General features: G+C 36.2%; 1 protein-coding gene across 2 annotated transcripts in view; it reads right to left on the bottom strand.

The window, feature by feature from the left end:
* Positions 1-863: 863 nt before the first annotated feature.
* The window catches only part of MICU3 (mitochondrial calcium uptake family member 3), a 114,171-nt gene continuing 109,034 nt past the window's right edge, over positions 864-6,000 (bottom strand). For both annotated transcript variants that reach the window (XM_075556761.1, XM_075556762.1), the window contains one exon: positions 864-2,776. The gene's annotated coding sequence lies outside the window, so the exon portion shown is untranslated. The remainder of the gene's footprint in view (positions 2,777-6,000) is intronic.

Genomic DNA, 6,000 nt, shown 5'->3' with positions numbered 1-6,000 from the left:
CTGAAAAAAATAAAAACATAATACTGCGTATCACTTTAAAATTTCATCTTATACCTATTGAGTACTACACACTTCATATTTCTACATTATTTGGAAGTAAAAGCATTATACAAAAGATGTATTTTATAAAATGACTATAAAAGGCAATAACTAGTATATTTTAAAAATGGATCCAATTCCAGGAATTTCCTCAGGAAGAGAATGTCTACAGAGTAAAATAAGAGCTGACGCAGCCTTGTTTGAAGACATCGGAGCAGTCAGATTGCTGTCTCTCTATGTAAACTTTCAGACCAGGCTTCTGGTACCAATGACCTAAGATCGATCTATAAGGTGGGGGACCCTCTCATAAACTTGGACAGGTAGCTTCTGGACTCTATGATTTACTCTCTCGTTGGGGAGATCAGCGTCACTGGCGTGCTCTGTCACAGTAGAAGATGCAAACTGAACGGATGTTTAGTGATCCACAAGGTTTCCAAATTGTGAACGTGATAGTTCAGAAAGGCAATGTTTCACATATATACATAAAAGCAAAGCAGCACTATGTTTCTTGATTCAAGGTCAGGCATATTTATTTTAAGATAATAAAAGAATGTAGATCAAGTTGCCTTATAATTATAATTTGTTTAATAATAATTTGGAACTTAAACAAATTTCCTATTATGAACACTTGTGTGGAGTCTTAAAACGCACACCCCACTGTTCTGTAAAAGTTTGCTAACTAGTTCTTTGCACATCTCTGCCTTCTCAAGAATCGTTTATAGTAGGAAGTACTAAGAATAAAAGCAAAAATGTATTTAAGACATTGTTTTCAAAATATTTTAATTAAACAAACCCACTAATCCAGTGAGATAATTTTCTTTCCGCCGTTTTACAGAGAGTAAGGTTCAAGAATAACTACGTGAAGAAAATTGTTTAATTCACGACTTTTATTCTGTTTTAATTGCTCAGAATATTTTATCCATGTTTTAATATTACTCTGCAGACTTGTGAGCTGAGACCATCACTCACTGAGCAATACAGAAGAAGTGTTCCTCCTCAGAGAACTGGTAGTCACATAAGACAGGAGAGCGCTCATCCTGCTTTTATCTGTATTTGTAAGACTTTAAAACAGTAATTTTTCTAGGTAGGTAAGATCTAACTTATAGTCAAAGATTAAAGTAAATTGCACTTTTCAGTTACTTGAGATAGTAAATAATTGAGGACATTCAGTGTAGGCAAAACAGATGGGAACCTGGTAAACAAGTAAAAGAGGCATTTTCATTTAGTCAACTTTACAAGATGCTCAACTGACTCTACCTTCAAAAGAAGTGAAACGAAATTATTACATTGCATGGGCTCCTTCCATTTAGGAAACACATATTTCTGTATCAGCATAATAAACAATATCAGATAAAGAATGTAAAAAGTCTATCAAATACATTGATAATGCTAATAACATTTTCTTTGAAATAACATTATTTTTATAAATAGGCTGATAGTCTCATTTTCACATTTAATAACTTATAAAAACTGTTTATTTTCATATGCAAAAGCACTGTAATATCTGGAGTGTGTGTAACCATAAATTAAATGTCTTAAAAAGGAAGATAAATATTATCTTCCACATAAAATATATTAATAGGTTTAAATTTATCTTGTTTTTATATATCATGCATAAATATTATTTCTAAACTGATTCATTACCATTCAAATGATTTTCTCCATGTGAAAATCTAATTGTGTTGATTTTTCAATCAAAAGTTTCTCTTTTCCTCCTTTAGGACATTATTTTGAAGTAATTGATAATATTTAACACTTGGCATCAATTTTGCATGTGGTCCTTTTGCAAGACACAAATATTAACTTCTATCTAGTATATACATCAATCTTTTTAACAATTTTATGGTCTCTTCTAATACTCATTCTGACACGTCAGGCATATATATTAACAATATGGAATAAGAGAGCTATAATTTCACTAGTGTTGTTAACATCGTCTGCAGTTAAGAGCAGCATCATGTTTAAGACAATGACAATGGCAGCTAAAAGCGACAGTTTATACACATTTTTTAAGAAAAAAAGTCAGTTTTAAATATCTTCACTGTATACATAAAAAAATTGCAGACATTCTGTTGACCTGGGTAAACGAACAAAAATTAAAACAAAACAAATAGAAAACAAAAAAAACCCCAAAGAGTTAAAGCAATTAAAAAATATATATGTTGAGTAGTTAAAAAGTTAAAAGAACAATGTAAACCATGATATAGTGGCACATTTTTATGAAAATTACTTTAATGTAATTAAAAAACTAAAAGTTAAGAGATTCACTAACAATCCTAATGGCCCTAAGATTATTATCAAGCAATATACATTTTCTGAAAATATGTTCACAGTAAAATAAACAGTGCTGTTCATTTTCAGGTGATCTATAATCCATAAGCAATATATTATTTTGAAATGAGGCAATTTTCTAATAAATAAATAAAATATTAAAATACATTCTTATAGTTATTAGAAGTCTTACGTACATGTATACTCCTGAAAGGAATGAATAAGTTCAAACTACTACATCAAGACAAAAGCTTAACTTGACAACACAACATGTGTAGTGAGAAGATGCACTCCATCTGTGCTACATGAAGACTCAGTTCAGGGGAAAGTGATTCCCAGTGCTTTTCACCTTTTGCTGAATTTCTACATGATCTGATCGCCAGCCTGCTTCCACAACTCTTGAAAATTGTTGCTTGTTGCATCTGCCATGTAGACAGTAATGCTTTATGCTTTGTTTTGGGAGTCTCTAGTTGAAATAAGTAAAATAATGACACAAAAGCAATATTTACTTAGGATGTAATTCAAAGTTGATAAGGCAAATAAAACTATTAAGCTACTACTACGACACAGTAAGGCATATAATAAACAACTACCAACAGAAAATCTGTATATAAGTAAACCAGTAGTGCTATTAGGGTTCAAATTCATACACGCTCAAGTTTATTTCACACAGAAGGTACTTAAACAGGTCTCTGTGACCCATGAATGGTTGCAGGCAAGTTCTTTAAAAAAGATAGGTGTCTACGTTTAGTTAAGGTGGAAGTCCAATCAAAAAAGTAGCTTCTGAAGGGATCTGCTGGCCAGTTATAAAGTCAAAGCACAGGGGTCAGTTCAAGCTTAAGGTGACTTTCTGAGACTTTTCCAAAGGCCTCATTTTGAGAGATGTTCTTGATGGACACAAAATAACCAAAGAAGCTTATGAATTTTTCAGAAAAACTGCTTTGGTAACCAGGAAAATTGCACTGAGAAATTGTTTCCATCACCACACACCAATACACCTGCTCATTCTTCATGGGTAGCAAGGCTGTCTTATGATTATTTCCTTGTAAAACCTTACTGTATTCACTCGACCACCCTGATCTTAACCCTTCAGTCTTCCTTGTTTCCAAACTCAGAGAATGCCAACACTGCTGTTTTGCTGGAGTATAAATAAAAAAGTATAGAACTCTTCAGGGAAGGGTTACCAAAATCAAAAACTAAACCCACTGGCACCAAGTGACTCGTAGTGACCCTAAAAGAAAGGGTAGAACTGCCCTGTGGGTTTCCAAGAATATAACTATTTACAGGAACAGAGAACTTCAGCTTTCTTCCTCCTAGTAGCTGATGTTTTGAATGTATGACCGTTCAATTAGCAGCCCATGATGTAATCCAGATGAGGGGATAGACACACTGCTTGGGAACTGGACAGACCTACGTGGAGGATATGCTGAGGAGCAATAGCTTCTAATTCTGATATTTTTATGGAAAAGGTTTCTATGGTTATGTCATGATATTTGAGTTACCATTTTTGTAATACTTTTGAATTTAACCTTGTATAAATATTTAAACAAGTCATGAACTATTTACTAATTAAAATATTAGGGGAGGGAAGGGAAAAAGAGAAGGTGATACCAAGGCCTCAAGTAGAAAGAAAATGTTTTGAAAATGATGGCAACAGCTGTACAAATGTGTTTGAAACAATGGATGTATGGATTGTTCTAAGAGCTCTAAGAGGCAATGAAACGATTATAAAAAAATTAATGTTTTGTTTAGTTACTTGTCAATGTTACAAAGGCCTAGAAGAGTCATTTCCATCTATGGTTCTATGCGCTACTGTATAAAATTAAATTACTCTACTACTATTATTTTGTCGAGAGCAGTTTATGGATATATAAATGACAAGGCCCTACTTTATTCTTATGTTTTATTTAAGTTCTCACAGGACACTGTCCCTGTTGTTAGAAGCTGTCCAATCCCTCCCAACTCGTGGTGCGCCCAACACCCACCGGAATTCAAAGCAGCACTAGTCCCATACCATCTCATAATCAACAGACGGCCAGGTTGCGATCCACTGTCAGAGTTAAAGCAAGAATAACAAAAAACAAATCCAGTGCCATCGAGCTGATTTCAATTCCTAGTGATCCTCTCGGACAGAGGAGAACGCCACTTTGGGTTTCTTGCGCTGTGAATCTTTATGGGAGCAGAGGCTTCATCTTTTCCCCGTAGACAGGCTGGTAGGTTTGAACTGCTGATCTTTCAGTTAGGAGTCCAACATGTAAGCCACTACACTACCAGAGCTCATTGTTAGGTGCCATCAGCCAATCCTCATTCAGAATGAACACTGTCTAGTCCGGTACCATCCTCAAAATCTCCATTGTGTTTGCACCCACCGTTTCCAGCTCGTGTATCAATCCCCCTCACTGGAAGGCTTGTGATCGCTGACCCTTTAACTTATAAGCATGATGACTATCTTCAGGGACTTGTCTCTCTGATAACATGTCCAAAATTCTTGAGAGAGAAAGAATTGAGAATGCCGTTATCAGTTCTAAGGGGCATTCTGGTTGTACTTTTTTCGAACGGGATGTTTGTTCTACTGTTGCTCTATGGTACCTTCAATATTCTTTGCCAATAACATAATCCGAATGCATTGACTTGACTCTTCTGTGATCTTCCTTACTCACCATCCAGTTTTTGCATGCATATGATGTGGTTGAAATGACAATGGCTTATGCCAGGTAAACCTTAGTCCTTAAACTGATATTGTTGCTTTTTAACACTTTAAAGAGGTCTTGTGCATTTGGTTTGCCCAAAGCAATACGTTAGTTGTTCGATTTCTTGACTGCTGTTTCCATGAGCATTGGTGTGGACAGAGGTAAAATGAAGTTCTTGACAACTTCAACCTGGTTTCCATTTATCATATGTTCTATTGATCCAGTTGTAAGGATTGTGGTTACCTTTACAACGAGTGTAATGTATACTGAAGGCTGTCGGGAGTTTGATCTTCATCACTAAATACTGTGAGTCCTTTTCACTTTTAGCAAACAGAGCTGTAGTGAATCTCTATCACTCACTCATCTCCATGGTGCTAATTCAGAATCACAGTGGTTCTATATAACAAAGTAGAACTTCACCTTTGGGTTTTGGGGACTTTAAATTTTACAAGAGAATATAAGATAATCTCATCTTCCTCCAGCATGTTGACTACTCTCATAGCCATGCAATAATGTTGGATGCGGGAAGACCATGGGCAAGTGGGTGCAAAGTCTTGTGGATCCAGTGGTGGTGGAAGCATCTCTGTGCTGGCGTGGGTCTCCACGTGGCTCCTCCAGCTCTAGGGTGCAGGCTCTATCAGCTTGGCTCCATATGTCTTGTCAGCAGGAAGACAAAGCAGAGAATGTATCTGGCCTCTATCTCCTTTGTGCCTTCAAATGAGGTCATCAAGCTGCGACCTGATCGACAGGCTAGACTCCACCCCTGTACAAGTTGACAGATTACCACCGGTGTGTAACTGCTGCAGATGCTAACAGAGAGATTGGTCAGTTTTGCCATTCCATTGGTAAAACTGTCTAAGAGTGAACCATCTCTGAAGCAAAAACAGGAAGTTACACAACCACCACGAAAGAAGCACCATCAGTGGACTGTATGTGAGATCCCTGCCTACTAAAGTAGTGGAGATAGCAGAGGCACCAGATGCCATAGCACTGAGACCAG

Source organism: Tenrec ecaudatus, chromosome 8 (genome assembly GCF_050624435.1).
Source record: "Tenrec ecaudatus isolate mTenEca1 chromosome 8, mTenEca1.hap1, whole genome shotgun sequence".
Taxonomy (NCBI): Eukaryota; Metazoa; Chordata; class Mammalia; order Afrosoricida; family Tenrecidae; genus Tenrec; species Tenrec ecaudatus.
The sequence above is the reverse complement of the archived record's forward strand: the minus strand, read 5'-3'. Positions and strand labels throughout refer to the sequence as shown.